The 18,637-nt window shown below is 39.2% G+C and overlaps 1 long non-coding RNA gene across 1 annotated transcript in view; it reads right to left on the bottom strand.

The window, feature by feature from the left end:
• The window catches only part of LOC134736764 (uncharacterized), a 210,321-nt gene extending 195,088 nt beyond the window's left edge, over nt 1-15,233 (bottom strand). The window contains exon 1 of the long non-coding RNA XR_010120999.1: nt 15,175-15,233. This is a non-coding gene — a long non-coding RNA (uncharacterized lncRNA). The remainder of the gene's footprint in view (nt 1-15,174) is intronic.
• Between the last annotated feature and the right edge of the window lie 3,404 nt (nt 15,234-18,637).

The following is an 18,637-nucleotide window of genomic DNA, read 5'->3' as shown; positions in this document are numbered from 1 at the left end:
ACAGTATTATTTTTCACATCAACCAGAAAGCACATCTAACAGTCATCAAATTTATTAACATCTTTTAATAACAAACTACATATGGTATAAAAGTGAAACAAGTGAACTTACAAAGATGCAGAATTCTGATCAACCACTTTCATAGAAAGATCTACATCTTCTTCAAGGTTGGTCTCACAGAAAAACAGGCAATAGAAAAGAGGTATTTGCCAAGCATTGATAAGAAATCAACCCAAACTTAAAAATGGAGTAGACATTTCAGGGGTTTACTATATTAGCATGATCAGAAAAGTAAAGACTGAAACTATTGTGGGGAATGGTAACTTGTAGCATTATCGAAAAGATATATCGCTTTGTTTTAATTAAGCCTGAAACAGATTATATGACATCTCATAAGACTGTTAAAGGGTTGCATTTGTGCTTTAAAGTACACGAAATAATTCTGACTCTTTAAAATGAATTCTCTCCTTTTTATGTTTTTACTAACTCTATCCTACAAAGTATATATTTCTGAAATTAAGAATTCACAAATCCTCTTCTGGGTTCATTCTATACATATGTTTATTTCCCTTTAATTTGATGGGGCTAAGCTGTGGTGAAAACAGCTCTTCCTCCCCCAAAAAGGCAAAGATCAGCAGAAGGACCATACAGCAAAACTCTGGTAACACCCAACAATATCACAGGGCCATTTAAGCAAAAGATTCCATCACGCTAAAGCAAGTAAAGCATTTTCTCTAAGGTGGATGCACAGATACCCCATTGTCCCTGTAGTATACCACGGAGACCCTGCATAGGAGGACCCTGCATGCGTTCCTTTTCATTTTAGGCACAATTCTAATAAAGCAAGTCCTGATTCCTGCCTATCAACACACACCCAGGCCCTTGCCCTGTACTCTAAGCATGTGCTCTCTTCCATGAGCACTCAATGTAGAGCTACGTTTAACTATTAGTCTGCACCATGGCATGAATAGTGAACCCCTTGAAGTTTGAGATTATGTCTAATTTCCCTATACATCATCTGAACATAGCTCCATTTCTTGCATACACAGATTACAAAGAGTTCAATGAATGTTTGCTGACTGGGTGTGCTGGTGAGCTAGTAAATTGAAAGGAGCTACAAAAGACAACGAGAAGGAGAATGTGATGTCATCAATCTGATGAAAATGGAAGGCAGAGGAAAACATTAGAAGTGCTCACAAGAACTCTTTTCTTTAAAAGGAAATATGTCTAGTTAGAAATTTAGAAAACAGGTACATGTAAACTAAAAATAAATTCAAAGCTTACCCTCAATCCCGACACTTGGAGGTAATTTAGTGTGTTAGTAGTTGTTCTTCATGTTGGTATTTATGGTTTGGTCTTATTCTCTCTTTTTCTCTTGGGTTTTTATAATACTGAAAGAATATGTTGTACTTCTTCTTCCCCTTATACTACATATTGCGAGCATCTTTTCATGTTATTACATAATCTCCCATATCAATTTTTATGGATATATTTCACTACTAATTGTGACATAATTTAGTCAAAACCACCTCCTGTTTGGGGACACCATTCTAGGTAATTTTTACTTTTCAATTATTATGAAAACTGAGGTAGCTACTCTTATGGGTGGTGGTGTTATTTTGAATCATCATTGGCTGAGTCTATTTAATGAGAGATGGATAATGAGAGACACTGAAGGTATCCTTGTTAAATAGCTAAAGTCACCCACAAAAGCACATCTAACAGTCATCAAATTTATTAACATCTTTTAATAACAATCTACATATGGTATGAAGGTCCTTAGCCAATTTTTAAATTGGGGTTATTTTATTTTATTTTTGCTACTGAGTTGTTTGAGATATATATATATATATATATATCTCAAATATATATATATATATCTCAAATATATATATCTCAAATATATATATATCTCAAACAACTCAGTAGCAAAAATAAAATAAAATATATATGATATTAACTTCCCATCAGATATATAATTTGCTATTCTATCTTGCACAAATTGTGTGGCTCATTGCAATTGGTTTGCACTTTCATCACATCTGATTAATAGTATCACTCAGTCTTCCCAGGATCGGATTATCCTAACTGCCGCATAGAAAACCTGAGTTTTATGCTCCTATGCTTGTTAACCCTCTTCACCTTCTATCTGGCAGGATTAATTGTAGATATTTATTTGCATATAAATAATAGTTGAAAGGAGTCTTACAGATACTCTGTATTTTCTCTATTTTAAAAAGCCTTCTTTTTTTTTCTTTTTTTGTAAAGATTCAACAACACAAAAAGCCAATCTGTGCTAATAAGACAGGCATTTCTTTATTCAGGAAAGAATGTATAGAAGACACAATTCGTCTCAAAGCGAAATAGAGATTTACGGTACGTGTTATAGAAAGTGAGGGTAAAAACAATGGCAAGCATTACATGACTCATTCACTTTGAAACATCTTTCTTCCTACTTTTAATGCTATTAAGGGACTAGAATTGTATTCCTTTCCAGACCCTATCTAGGAGTTATAGGGGAAGCCATATCCTTGAAAAGAGACAGTGAATACATGAAAATCTGCTTTGTGTACATCTCTGGAATATTAATATTTGACACAGACAATGGATTTTCTTCAAATTCAGATAAAATGCTATGCAAACAGAGCTTCCATACAAGTCTAAGAATAGCTCCTACTATAACCCATCAGATTACCATCCTCAGTGTATTTTATATAGACTTGCTAGAACTCTAACTGAAAACCAAAAATACTGGGGGATCAAAAAATGTAGAACTATATTTTAAAGTTTTAATGGAGATAATTTCCATATAGAAATACAAATTGCCGGAATTAACACAAGATATATTTTTAAATGTAGAGATGAATAAGAATAAAAGAAATCATTTTACAACTTAAATTGTTCCAGGAGGTAGCAGAAGAAGAAAACTTCCAGACAACTTTTACAACACCGCAATAATGCTGATAACAAAACTTAATATATATTGTCAGGTGAAGAAAGGTTAAAGTACAGCATATCCCTGACTGGGTGATTATTTTACTAGTATGCAAAAAAGAAACATCAGAAAGAAAAATATATCATTGGGGTTCACATCCGAAATGTAAAGATATGCAGGATCAAACTCCAGAAATTCTGATTCAGTTGGTTCAGGATCTGACTCAGACACATGGGAGCTGCCACAGTGGAGACTGCTGGGATACTTAGTCTGATTAAAAGTCACATTATATATTTTTTAAAGGCAAAGGATTATTTTTAAAATGAAATTATCACATAAAAATTAAATCATAGGGAAGCATTTGCTAACATATCATTAAATCCCAAAAGTCTAAAAGAAAAAAAAATGCTCGATTTGACTATCTAAAAATTGTTTTATTTGTCAAAGAAAAATCGCCCTTGACAAAGATTCAGTAGCCCTGAAATATAAATATAAAAGATTCTTATGAATAAATCAGGGGAAGATCAAAATCCCAACTTACGTTGGAAAAAAATGGAGAGCAAAGAACCTGCAGTTGTATTTTATATTAAAATATACACATGGTCATTAAATATACAAAAGTCTCTTACACACACACACACACACACACACACACACACCAGTAGTAGAAGCAATGCAAAATAAAATAACAATAGGTAGCATTTTTTTTTGAGACAGGAGTTTCGCTCTTGTCGCCCAGGCTAGAATGCAATGGCATGATCTCAGCTCACTGAAACCTCCGCCTCCCAGGTTCAAGGGTTCTCCGGCCTCAGCCTCCTGAGTATCTGGGATTAGAGGAGCCCGTCACCATGGCGAGCTATTTTTTGTATTTTTAGTGGAGACGGGGTGTCACCATGTTGGCCAGGCTGGTCTCGAACTCCTGACCTCAAGTGATCCTCACAAAGTACTGGGACTACAGGCGTGAGCCACCGCTCATCATCATAGGTAGCATTTTTAATGGAATAATGAAGTTGTAAAGTAAAATGGTTAAGAACATGGGTTTAAGGTTTGCAACTTCATTCTACCATGTACTAGCTACATGGTCCACGGGCAAGTTATTCAGCCTCTCTGTTTTGTCATCAGTAAAGGGATCGTTGTAAGGATGAAATAAGTTTTCATATATGTAGCACCTATAACAGTACCCAGCCCATGGTAAGTGTCATTTAGCATTTTCTGTTGCTCACGCAAACATTAAAAGCTTACTATTGTTGGTGAGAGTAAGGGGAAATAGTCTCCTAGTGTGCTAGGGGTTAAACAAAGTCATACATTTATACTGAAGCACTAATTTATTCATTTATTTAATGATGATTTATTGGGTAACTTGCGTGCAATAGGGACTCCTCTGAACAGTGAGTAGTCCATAGTGAAGAGTGAACAAACACATGAAGTACTTGATCTTATAATTTTTTTTTTTTTTTGAGACAAGGTCTCACTCCATCACTCAGGCTGGAGTGCAGTGGCATGATCTCGGCTCAGTGCAGCCTCGGCCTCCTGGGCTCAGGGAATTCTCCCACCTCAGCCTTCCAAGTAACTGGGACTACAGACACGAGTCACAATGCCAGGCTAATATTTGGTGTTTTTTGTAGAGAAAGAGTTTCACTATGTTGCCCAGGCTGGTCTGGAACTCCTGAGCCCAAGGTATCCACCCACCTTAGCCTCCCAAAGTTCTGGGATTATGGGGGTGAACCACCATGCTTATATTCTAATGGGTAGTAACTAAATGTTTACACAGGTAATATAATAAAAGAATTATAAGGGTTATAAAGAAAAACAAAGAATAGGGAGATAGAGAGTGATAGAGGTAAAATGGTCAGGGAAGACTTTTCAAAGGATATGATATTTGAGCAGAAACTTGAAATAAAAGAAATCCCTGAGAATGAGGAGGAGGCTTTCAGGTCCTGGGATGGGATGGGATCAAGAACCATTTTACTAGAGAGCACTTAGCAAGGCAAAGAGAAAGGAAATAAAGATTGGGACGTAGGCAGGATTCAGAACATTCAGGGCCTTGTAGGACAGAGGATGGAATTCAGACCTTATTGGAAGTGTTGTGAGAAGTTTTGGAGGGTATCAGTTAGTGGTATGCTGGTAAATGTTTTAAAAACAGCTTTCCAGAGAAAAGAAAGTGATCTGTAGCATTTGCCAAACTCCACGGTGTGTATATCCTACCATGGCCAATTCCAATATACTAAAGTGAAGTCACTGGAGGCGGAGTTAGTAAGAGATGAGCACCACTGGCTCTCTCCTACGTCAGCGCTGGCCAGCTCTAGTACATTGCAGCCACAAGAAAGTAAAAGAGTTATATACATTTTTTTTTTTTTTTTGAGACAGACTTTCACTCTGTCCTCCCGGGCTGGAGTGCAATGGCAAGATCTCAGCTCACTGCAACCTCCACCTCATGGTTGAAGCAATTCTCCCACCTCAGCCTCCCAAGTAGCTGGGATTACAGGCATGTGCCACCACGCCCAGCTAATTTTTGTATTGTTAGTAGAGACGGGGTTTCACCATGTTGGTCAGACTGCTCTCGAACTCCTGACCTCAAGTGATTCCCTTGTCTCGGCCTCCCAAAGTGCTGGGATTACAGGCGAGAGCCACCACGCCTGGCCTATACATTTTTTAAAGGATCACCATGAAAACAGGATGGATAATAGACGCTAAGGAAGCAGAAGTAGAAGTAGAAAGGCCAGGTCGACAGTGTGCTGTTAAATAATAGAGACAATAAATCAAAGTGGCTCAGACCATGGTGGTAACACTGGAGAATAATAAAAGCAAATGCCTACATAGTGTTTCTGAGGGCTAGACCCTGTTTTTAATCTTTTACATATTAACTCATTTAATTCTCACAGCTTCCTATAAATGAAATACTTTTACCCTCATTATATAAATGAGGACACAAACATGGAGAAGTTACTAACTTGCTCAAAGCTAGAAAGAATAAAGGTGATTCGATGTCAACTACAGTTGACCCTTGAAGAACGTGTGTTTGAACTACACAGATCCACTTGTATATAGATTTCCCTCTGCTTCTGCCGCCCCGAAACAGTAAAACCAAGCCCCCGCTTCCTCCTCCTCCTCAGCGTACTCAGTGTGAAGACAAAGATGAAGACCTTTATGATGATCCACTTCCACTTAATGAAGAGTAAATATATTTTCTCTTTTTTATAATTTTCTTAATGACATTTTTTTCTCTAGCTTACATTTTTAAAGAATACAGTATGTGATACATATAAAATAAAAAATATGTGTTAATGAACTGTTTATGTTACCCATAAAGGCTTCCAGTCAACAGGAGGCTATTAGTAGTTAAGTTTTGGGGAAGTAAAAAAGTATACACAGACTATCAATTACAAGGAGTGTTGACACCCCTAATACTTTTGCTGTTCAAGGGTCAATTATGATTTGATCGGCTCCACATATTGCCTTTCAGGTGTATCCAACCAAATGGCAACTGGATGGTTACACCAATTGTATCCACAAATTCAAGATGGCTTTTAAAGGTAGAGTCAATAGAATTTTCTAATGAATTGGGTAAACATTTAATCAGTTCAGTTCTTATTGTACTCCTATAGTTACAGTGCCATTGTTTTCATTTTCAAGACACTGCATTGGACTATGAGTTGATGTACTTTATCCCATATGGTGATAGGATTATACTCCTCTATATCCCACTAATAACTATAAATTATTATTTTTGTATATTTGGGATAAGTGTAATATGCACAGTATTTTTTTCTAATATATGGGGAAAATAGTTACACTTTTCTATTTAACATTCTAGAAACAAGCATTGTGTTTTCAATTTTTCTGAATCCCACAATAAATAGTACTGAAACCTCCAAACTGAGGATCTTGGATATCAGTACGTATGTGAATGCTTCTCATTTAGGATTTCTGAAAATCACCCAGACTACTGTTTCTCAAGCTTATTATGCATACAAATCACATGAAACTATTTTTAAAATGTGGTTTCTGATTCTGTAGGTCTGGAGACAGGAATTTCAGAATGGCTGAGTGATGAAGTTGAAAAACTGTTGCATAAAGCAGTGTTAAGTTTATTTGCCAAAAATTACTATTTAAAGACTTTGGGAATTGGCCAAAGAACATACAACAAAATTTAGAAGCACTTATCTAAGAAAATCTACTGTGGCATTTTAGCTAGGAATTTTTCCCATCTCTGCACCACCCCCTCACTGATAGTATGGAGCAGAAGTTCCATCCAGACAGGCAGGACAGATCATAATGCCTGGAAGCTCTGCCCCCTGCCAGAGGAGAACTTGCAGCATTTGGGGCAGATAGTGGAAAATCCTCTTGTTGAAAACAAGAAAGCTACGAGTGGCAAACATAACATAAACAGGGAAGGATAACATAAGCCTCGGGTCCATCCTAGTTGGGAGATTTAACAGAACAGCATACCAGCCAGAAATGTAACAGGAAGATTTAGTGAAATGAGATAGACAAAAGGAACCCTTGTGAGATCCCACTTACACCTGGTCATCTGGGGGGCTATACACCTGCACAAAGCTGTGTGTCCCTGCTTAGGAGAAACAACAGAAGGCTCTAGTGAGCTACCCACCACTGGCTTAAAATAAGACCTTGCAGATGCAGGACATATAAACCAAAGCATATTTGTAAGCTCCCTGAACTTTGAAAACATTCCCCAGGATGGCGTCAATTCTCCCTAACTTCCAGTATTCACATTTTTATGTGATCCCCTCCCTTGAGTATGGGCACAACTTGTGAATTGCTTCTAACAAATACAACATTGCAAAAATGACAGAATGTCACTTCCTTGATTATGCTACATAACATTTTAATGTCTATATTGCTTGGAAACTCTCTCCCTTTCTGGTTTTGATGGAATAAGTTTCTATGTTGTACACTGCCCTGTACAGAGGCCCATGTGGCAAGGAACTGAGGAAGGCTTCTAGTTTATAGTTAACAACAAACTGAGGCCATCAGTCTTGTAACCTACAAGGAACTGAATTCTGCCAACAACCATGTCAACTTAGAAGTGCATCCTTCCCCAGCTGAGCCTTGAGGTGAGACTTCAGCCCTAGCCAACACATTGATTGCAACTTTATGAATTTCTGAAGCAGAAAATATAGCCAAGTCAAGTCCAAACTCCTGACTCACAGAAACTTTGAGATAATAAAAGAAAAAGAATGGATAGGCCACGTAGGGGTAGGAGTGGTGGGGAACTGTGAAGTGGAGCCTCTCCCAGATACAAGATCTCCTGATCCTGATGTGGCACCCTGTTGAGGATTTACCTTCCATCCATGGGGAAGTAGAAGCCAAGGGCATGTTCTATAGAAGAGGGCAACTGCCTCTCAGCTTGAACTCAGGGTTCTAATCGTTCCTCAAGTCCTGGCATATAACAGGGGCCCTGTGGGGAATGAGCCATGCTGCCTTTAGGTTCATCAGTATTTAGCCAGGAAGAGTCGCGCATGACTGTGCTGGACCAAGGAAAGCCTGCAGTTTCATATTCTAGATGGTGTGTGTGTACACGTACTCATGCACACAGCACAGGGTGAATTAAAAGGGCTCAGTCACAGAATAGCTATGTTGATATCTGCTGAGAAAAGCAGTCTCATGTGTACAGTCTTCTGACCCTGCTTGGCCACATAAGAATGGGCCATGAGCCTGGAACACTTCCTTACCAAGTGTGGGACTGTTTTTCCCTGTTTCAGGCTCAATGAGTATTCCTTAGTTCTGCTTAAGTATGAATGTCAGTGACCCTCAGGCATGTCTCCAGTTTTCTGTATTTCATATTCCTTGGGGTAGGGGTCAGAGTCCTTCTATTGTGATGGGAGAGGAGTGTGTTTAGGTAAATTGCCCTACTTGGACGCCAGGGGTTGTGGGGTGCGAACCTGCTGGCCACGGAGGACTGACATGCCATTGAAGCTGATCTGGCTCTGTCTCTTCTCTGTGTAAGTAAAGTGTTGTCCCATCTGGTGCTTGACTGCTTTGTTTTCCTTGGCAACGTCAGTACCAAAATGCAATGGACAGAAGTGTTTGGATGTTTATTCCTGGTGGTTTGCATAGTGTTGATGATCTTCGCTGTTCTCCATGTATTTGGAGTCTTTCCCTGGGACTGGTAACCGTTTCACAGTGCTCTGTTCCATGATACCAGTTTGTTTACTGATCCCGGTAGTCAGGGACAATATCTCTTCATTTTAGTTTGAATTCATTTGTTCAGGAAATGTTTGAGTAGCTGGCTGGTTGCAGCAGACATGTTGTGGTAAAGCTTCATGCATAAACCCAGAAGTCTCTCCCTGGCTAGCCTGTGCCACTGCCCATGGTTTAGAGCCAGGTTTGGGACTAGTACAAGCCATGAAGCACCCAGGGTGTGCAATTTAAGGAGGTGCTTGCTCTCAATGTTGTGCAGGTGCTAGCGCCTCACTTGCCTCACCCTAGTCCCACCCTGATTAGTGTAGGCTTTCCCAAGAGAACAATAACCCTTCATGTCATTCCGAGAAAAAAATAAGTCCTCTCAGCAAATAAATTTAAGAAATGTTCCATAAATTATACACCATTAAGAAACTTACTTGTCAGAACTCTCTATTTAAACTTTAAGAAGTCTAATAATGAAAGAAATCTGCTTAACTTTGCCTAAGCCAGCACTTTCCAAAATTTTGGCTGATTTTTTTGTTTTTGTTTTTTGCAAAGAATTTGTATTGAAATCCATTAAGTACACTCTGGGAAGTGCTAGGTTTCAGTTATGTTAATATGGCTTTAAGAATTATCAAACAAATGCCTCCTAGAATCTAATTGGTGTGCTGCCAATTTTGAATAATTTCCACTTAACCATTTATGAAATCATGGAAAAGAGACTTCCTTCCATTATTCCAGGGTCACTCACTCAGAAGTCTCATTGCCTTAGATGCTGTCATACCACTATGATTAGCATATTTCTTTAACTCTCATTATAGGTGTCTGTATGTAATGAACATTCATTCTCACTGGATTCCAGCAATGCTAAACAACTCCATACCTACCCCCAATTCAACTCTCAGACTGGCTTTGATCCGCATTTTTATTCATGACGAAATAAATAAGTTGACTTTCTGTTGAGCAAACTTGCCAATGACATGGATTAGGGAGAAACCAAAGAGCCAATTCATTTGACTTTTGGTTATAATCTTCTGAGGTGCAAAAGTAGCTGAAGCTAATGAAGGAAATAAAACCATATTCAACACAAAGCTGTGCTATTGGTTCCAGAACAAATAAACCTATGAAACAAGAAGAGTAGAATCAGAATCAATAGGCATAAGATACAGGGAAGTCTAAATATGGCTGAACATATAGGAACCTTTCTAAGAATATAGTGAAAGGACACCATAAGGAACCAGGGAATCTTCTATCACTAGAAGTGTTCAAGCAAAATATTGTCTGCTGGGTGAATAACATGATGCAAAGGATAATGAGTGAACTGGATCTTAAAGGATAAACTATAAGAAGAAAGAAAGGTAGTCTAGTGTAAAGCATGACCATCAGCAGGGCAGGCAGAAGCCCCTTTAATCATCATTATACATGAATACAAAAGAGGAATCAAGAAGAAAAACTAGCGAATAAACAAAGTTCTATGATTGCTGACAGGGTTAGAGGGAAGGTGCCCTTCCTCAATTTAATTGCAATATTGATTTCCATTAGCAGGCATGCATGCAAGTAGGACGGAAGCTGAAAAGGCACAGTTCACAGAGATGCCTTGTGTGTACACTTAGGGGACTAACTGTGCATAATTTATCTGAGGTGGATTTTTTTGGAATGGTTCTAAGAATTGCTGTTGAAATTCCCCCCTTCCTTCTTTCCTTCTTTCCTTCCTTCCTTCCTTCCTTCCTTCCTTCCTTCCTTCCTTCCTTCCTTCCTTCCTTCCTTCCTTCCTTTTTCTTTCTTTTGCCTGTGAATCAAATCTAAATCTCCAGCATAGTTTCTTTGTGATGAACTCCTCTCCCTGACACTAGACATTGTCAATCTCTAGGAAATGGACCCAGACGCTGAATACTGGGCATGGAGCTCATGCCCATGGTGTGGTAATCAAGGGAAGAATTGGAATTGCACAAAGAGAGAAAAGGCCCTGCTTCACAAGCTCAATGACTTCTAAGAAGAGAAGGCACACCTGTCAATCTCTATTACCAGGATATCTAGAACAGGAGAAATGGTGTTTGGTGGTGGAAGAGACTGGGTTAAGCCAAGGGAGAATTTCTTTATTTAAAAAAAAAACTGATACTGCCCCATGTTCCTGGGTGCCTTACATATAAATTTTGAGGTTATCTGGATGAAATGCAGACCATCTCTTAGGGATTAGTTTCTTGAAGTTTGCACATTCCTTCAGCATTGTTTGTGACATGATAGGATTCCAGCTCAAGGGCTCTAACAAAGTAGATAATTCCAGCATAATCCCCCTTCTTTAAAGGAACTTCTAGAGATGATGCTGTGTCCCCTGAGATCATATGAGATGCAGCTTAAACCATTCCTCATCTGGAAAGAGAGGAATAAATAAAATAAATCATAACTGTTTGCATTTCTTTCCAAACAGATGATTCCATAAGATGGTGTATAAGAGGTTTTAACCAGGAAGTGTGAGGAAGAGAAGCCATAAATCACAAGCGCAGTCTATGCACCAGGGTCCTCAATAACCTCAGCCTTGTCCTCAGAATGCCTGGAATTCAATAGCACACTGTGTGTGTGTGTATGTGTGTGCACATGCGTGTGTCTGTGTGTGTTGAAGATGGAGGATAGAAAGACAGATAATGAGAGCATCCCTAAGATGGTTTGGCTATATCCCCACCCAAATCTCATCTTGAATTGTAGCTCCCATAATCCCCATGTGTTGTTGGAGGAACCCAGTGGGAGGTAATTGAATCATGAGGGTGGTCTTTCCTGTGGTGTTCTCGTGATAGTGAATAAGTCTCATGAGATCTGATGGTTTTATAAAGGGGAGCTCCCCTGCACGTGCTCTCTTGCCTGCCACCATGGAAGACGTGCCTTTGCTCCTCCTTCACCTTCCACCATGATTGTGAGGCCTCCCAAGCCATGTGGAACTGAGTCCATTAACCTTTCTTTCCTTTATAAATTACCCAGTCTCAGATATGTCTTTATAGCAGCATGAGAAAGGAGTAATACAAAAACTCAAAATTCTTACATACTCCTTTTGCTGGGAGGAAGGCACAGGGGGAAGAGGGAGGGCTGGACCTTCTAGGTAAGCATCAATGCACACACATATTGCAAGATGACCCTGATGTGTGTGACAGTGTTAGAACTGGAAGCAGAAAGGATGTAGCATAGAACTGTGGCCCTGTGGAGCAGGGTTGGCTGCCTGCAAGTTATGGGCAGCTCAGGCAATTGAGTTATAGTGAGAATCTCTGAGGATCTGGTCTCAACAGGATAATCTGCAGTTCTAGGAGGCCTGTGTCTTCAGGGGTGTTTCTGTGTGCAATCCTTGGGGGATTCTATTGCCATGCTTTCCCAGAAACATTCTATCTATTGAATAAAAAAGAAAGTGGGGGTCCCTTAAGGAGCAAGCAAAATATCCCTCAATATACTTGGTCAGGGATACCTTGGAAAACACTGAACTGTACCTTGTGGTGTTGTCTAGGCTAGCAACATCTATTGAACTTCCTTTCTTCAAAAGGAGATAGCAGTAAGGTGAGTGTGTGTGTGTGTGTGTGTGTGTGTGTATTTAATGTATACATGTAAAATCACATTTTACGTGTAACTTTTCTCTCCAAAAGGATTATTCATTCTTTTTGGCAAGGGGAGTGATATATTCTTTTGGAAAGAAAAGTTACATGTAAAATGAATAAAATTACTACCAGACATAAAAAAGTAGCTGCCTTTGTTTCCCATGGAATATTCCTGGCTCATGTAAAAATCTAGTTTGAGGTGTCTGTGACCATGCCCTAACATCATCTGCAATTCTGAGTTTTCTCTCTGTTTATTAAATGTTCATGGCTCTTAAGAGAGCCAGGGGATAGAGTGTGCACCTGTTCAAAAATGGATTTGAAAGAGAAGAAGAAATTCCGTAATGATCATCAGTATGATTTTGCTTTTGGGTACAAGAGCCTGAATTATTGTCTGTCCTTGAAACCGACGCTTAAGTGTTTATTAGCCTGGGCGGGTGTATGTTCCCCAACTAAGATGTTTCTTGAATGCCAAGGAGTACAGTCGCCTGTGCACAATCCAATCTTCCCTCATTATTCCTAGAAAATCCTTACAATCACCTCAAGAGCTCTTGTTTTTCTCAGCGCAGCAGCTCTGATTTCCTTGTTCTTCACCAGTCAGATCTCTTCCCTGAAATGACAGAGTCGGGGCAAGCTGTGAGGCATGTTGATAAAAGGGTGCATTCCTATTTGAGCAGACAGGATGAAGGTGATGAAACAGAAAGGCATCCTTTCTGCTGCTCTGAATACCAAGCAGGAAGTCAGAGAGGATCAAAGGCAAATGAAGTCCACAGGATTTATGACAGGTGTGCTCAGGAGAATAGCAATCAGGAGGAGGAGATTTCTTACTCAGGGCAGCAATGGTGGTGGCAGCAGCATTGGGGTCAACAATGAAAATGAAGAAAAACCTAGAATGAACACTCCTAGGTGGAACAATGGAGGAGATAAATATGTTCTTATGAGCAAAAAGTGACTTTAAAAGAATTTGAATTGAACATACATGAGAAGGAGGGATGGGGAAAAGAGAAATAAACCATAGACTCTCTCCATAGAAATAAAGTATACCAGTGCTGTTGGTATGAAGGAAGAGGAAGGAGTACAGGCTCCTGACCTCAATGCCAATGAGGAAATCCTAGAAACATTACCAGGATTTCCATTTCTTTCTTGGTTTGCAAGCTAAGACACTAGGATGAGTTTGAAAATATCATAATTTCTCCATAGAATCACACAATCTGTGTCCTGTTTGAGGTTGGAACATTCCTGTATGTTTTGGGGGTGGGCATGTTTCACTCATTTAGAAAAGATTCTTCAGTAAAAACACCAGTTTGCAAACCTCATATTAAATAGCGAACACCACAGCGCCAGTCATGAATCAGAATTCCTGCTCCAGGCCTTTACTCCGATCAATAATTGTGAAGGGTCTGAGATTTTATCCTACTCGAAAGCTAACAAATCAGCCTGCACAGTTTCATGGATGTTGATAGAAAACACAAGACTCCTGGGTCAGAGACAAAAGACTATTTAACTCACAGCACAGCAAGCATCATCAGCAGCAACATTATTTGCATCAGTTTCCCTTGTCCACCAAGTCCCATGGGGCAGTGCAAATGAGACCAGATAGCTTCATGCACATAAGGTGCCCTTATCATAGGAAAGAAACCCTGAGCTGAAGATATCTAAACTTTTTATAATGAGGAGTAAGCATGTGTGGCCTTTGCTTGTGAAAAGTTCTATCTCTTTCTTCCAAGGCTGAACAAACATCCTTTCAATGATAGTACAAAATGAAGACCCTCAATGTTTCTTCTCACAAGATGTGCAAAAATGCAAAATACCCATGCAAGATTGTCTTCCAGCAGGTCTTATGTCCGAACTTTACAGAAATTACTTCCCATTCCTGGATCTTATATTTTCATATCTTTAAATAAAGGTATTAAACTGGATCAAATTTAAAGTCATTTCATGGCAACAAAAACAAAATGATTATTTCTTTTTTTAAAGACCAACCTTGTGAAGATTCTGCTCTTCAAGGTCTTATAATCTCAGAAGGTCATGCTTACTTTCAAATGATCACTGCCGGTTGGCATTTTAAACACAGGCGTACACAAATTCAAAGTATCAGTACCTCCACCGGAGTGATGTTTCATTTCTAACATTTTGTGGGAAAGCCCAGTAAAGTGGAAGGTAATATTAGGAGGAAAACCGAGCTGTGATTGAAGCAACACATATATCTTATTTCTTCTTCTACCATCTCAGATTAATTGTAAATGCATTTTGTTTAATCCAAATACATGGAAAATAGACTGTGAGTGTAATCTCTGTTGAAAATTTCCTTACTTTTAATCTTTTCCTCTCACTCTCATTGTGAACTTGTTCTGAGAGTGAAATAATTTGTTGAAATAGAAACTTTGCAAGAGAAAGTTTGCTGATTACTGCAAAAGAAGCCAGGTCATTTAGGCAAAGACCTAATGCATCTGCTACCAGTGGCCTTGGTAACCTGCCAGTGTAAACCACAAAGTGCTCATGATGGTAGTGGCTTTCTGATACCTGTGATCCGGATAGCCATGCTAGCCTGCTGACACTGGATTCAGAAGGGTCACCTTTCACGTCTGGGTTTCCCCTACAACATCAAAAATGCCACTGTTCCAGCTTTCAATTCCATAGAACCCTTGTCTATTAGGATTTCAAAGCTCAATGGAAATCATTCATATTGGCAGGGCACGGTGGATCACGCCTGTAATCCCAGTGCATTGGGAGGCCAAGGCAGGTGGATCACCTGAGGTCAGGAGTTCAAGACCAGCCTGGCCAACATGGTGAAACCTCATCTCTACTAAAAATACAAAAATTAACTGGATGTGGTGGCAGGCGCCTGTAATCCCAGCTACTCTGGAGACTGAGGCAGGAAAATTGCTTGAACCTGGGATGCAGAAGTTGTAGTGAGATGAAATTGCACCACTGCACTCTAGCCTGAGCAACAAGAGCAAAAAAACAAGAGCAAAAAATGTGTCACACTCTTCCCCAAGGGAATATTAGCAGAAGGTTACCTAGAAGCAAGCACTGAGGCCTCTGAGTATATAGCATTGCCAGAACAGCTCTGTCCTACATCATTCTCGAGCTGGGCTCAGATACACCAACCCATGAGGCCTGGGTTAATTTTTTGCCTAGCTCAGTATTGGTGTGGGTGGGTTGTGCCCCGGCCATCATTTTACTACCTACCATCCAATTATAGCTGTCTTCTATCTTTTCTCTATGTTTACTCTACTCTTATAACAGGTTTCTGCCTGTCATCCTCACAATGGGTACCAGTTATCACCTTCTTACTACATGCCTGCCAGAGCCAACATATACAGATATGCAGATTTTGAACTTCAGAATTCAGCAAGGCACCCTCAGACTCCTCCCAGGGTTTTACAGTGCCCAATCTACACAACCACACCTGGTAGCGTTCCTGGCCTTTGTGAAACAATTTTCATGGCTTTGCTCATATAATCCTCACAACAACCCCATTAAGGTAGGCGTTATTATCTAAATTCTCACAAGAGAACACTAAGCACACAGAGGTTACATTCCCCAAGGATTCACACCTACTAGACAACCAAGCTAAGAGATATGCCTGGACAACTGCATCTGAGGCTTTCAAAAATTTTTAAAGCCAAATCAGCTTTTGTTCAGTGAAGCATAAGCAAAAACACAACTGAAATAGAACAAAGTTGAGCAGCTTCCCTCTGATTTGTCCCATCTTCTCTTCCTTCCCCAGGCCCACTAAGGATTCCCAAGGGCTCTTAAATGATCCTTGGTTGCTGACTTTTTCTGGGCTAGACAGAGGAATCCACTGAACCCTTGTAAGGTTATTGTTACAAGGGTATTTGTACATCTCTTGATGATCTCCTTTCTATACAGTCTAGAACTTTCTGCCTTCTCCCTACAATCAATGCTTCATGTCTCCCAGGTGCTGGCTGCACCTGTTCAATAGACTCTTTTTGTTGAGTTTCACTAAAGCCAAGATAAACGTGCTTCTTTGTTACCATCATCTCATTACAAATCAGACAGAATTCTCCAAGCCCCTTTGAACATGAACATCTGGAATACAGCCTACTTTCCATGCCTGGAGAGGAGCCTTTGAGGATACAGATCCCTCTAACTCCAGGCATTTGGGGACCCAACTACATCTCTCTTTGTACCCTCTCTTCTTGCTTAAATCTAAATAAGCCTCTTGGTCAAAAGCAGAGCCATAGTGTATCAGCACCAAGCTCCTCACTAAGAGAAGGCCTTTTTACTAATTCACAGAGCTTACTTAATGGTGAGGCTGGTTTTGGCCCTTCCAAAGGACATAAAGCATGGAAAGATTTTCCCCTTCACTTGGTTACCTCCTGACAACCCATAGACCCAAACAGTTCACTAGTCTGCCACTTCTCTGACTCTACAGGATGGGTTGGGTACCCCTCGGTAAACTCAGTCCTTCTCTCATCATAGCATTTAACTCTCTGTCTTGTGGCTCTCTGCTTGTTTGTTCCTCCCCAACTAGACTCCCAACTCCAGGATAAAATGGATTTTATCTTCTTTGTTCAACACTCTACCCATGCCCCTTGCACTGAACCTGACATATAGTAGGTGCTCATTAAAGATCAGTTGAGTGAATGAATTCTTGTGAATTATTGGGTTACAAAGTACTAGTTAATGATTCATATTTCTAGTGGTAATATTAACTATGTATTTAGATTGGATTTATTTTTAATTTTTAAACTTGTATTAAGTCTGGGAAGATAATTTTAACTCTCCTCTCAAAAACGTAAGTATGTTATGTTCTTTACTGTCAGGAATAATAATATAAATGGGTTTGAATTCAGTTTGCAATTCAAATAATTGACCACCTGTCTGTATCTGGTTGTAATTTTGAATTTGTCAACCATCTGAGCAGACTTTAATAGTCCTTTAATAAATCTTTAGTTTGCTTTAAAGAATGTGTTCTATTAAACTTATTCTATCATCCATTTTAAAAAGTTATTTAAATTTTGATGTAAATGTAATGTCTGTGCTTTATTTAAACAGTCAACATTCAACATTTCACTGTCTAAAAAACAAGTCTGACAGCAAGTATCTATTTTTATTATTATCAAAAGGTTTCTTTTTACTTTTAAAATATTGAACTTAAATACCAAAATTGTAATTAAATTTGGCAATGTGTACTTTTGTCTTGATGTCACATAATTTTATATCCTCTAAAAATTCCCCAAACTGAAACCCCAAGGTTTTCTTCCTCTACCAAATGTGACTGAGGTATAGAGTTTGAATCTCAGATTACAGTCTTTGTTCTTTGCAAAAGAACCGCAGGTGCTGTAGGTAGCCTCTTTGATCTGTTCAACTCACAGCCCCTACTTAGGTACCCATAGAGAGAAATATTTGAGAGTTGAGTTTTGTCCACTTTGACTTCCCCTTGACAAACTCGTTCTCACATTATTTCCAGAGACAAATATTTTGAAAGTGAAGAACACAAGAGGTTACTAAATATTGGCTTTCAAAGACTTCTAGTCACATGATATTTGCTTGGGTTGCCTCTTCTTGGACTCTATGTAAAGAATGATGTTTACTCTTGAACACTCTTCAGTGCTGAGGTGCTGCTGGCCAAAGAAATATGCAGAAAAGAATGTAAACATGGTTGGGGCTTGCTTGGTTTTGTAGATGCAGAAACTTTTGCTTGATTTAGGCAAGTCAGAACACCGAGAAGTAGAGAATGAGAAACACGTAAGACTTTAAAGGCAAAAATGGTCTCACATAAAAATCAAAAGAGTAAAACATAATGAACATCTTCCTTAGCCCAGATTTTACACCAGGTCTGAGTTGATTGCTCACTACAACTTAAGAGTACAGCTACAACATTTTCTACGGGTCTAAAATAACTGAGAATTATTTAATTTACCTTGTCCCACAAGCATGAAATGATAGGCCTAGCGAATCAGAGTTTTAAGTCAATTAAGTATAATTTGTAACTGTCAGAAATCTAAGTTAACCA

The sequence above is a fragment of the Symphalangus syndactylus genome, chromosome 5 (genome assembly GCF_028878055.3).
Source record: "Symphalangus syndactylus isolate Jambi chromosome 5, NHGRI_mSymSyn1-v2.1_pri, whole genome shotgun sequence".
In the NCBI taxonomy this organism is placed as follows: domain Eukaryota; kingdom Metazoa; phylum Chordata; class Mammalia; order Primates; family Hylobatidae; genus Symphalangus; species Symphalangus syndactylus.
The sequence above is the reverse complement of the archived record's forward strand: the minus strand, read 5'-3'. Positions and strand labels throughout refer to the sequence as shown.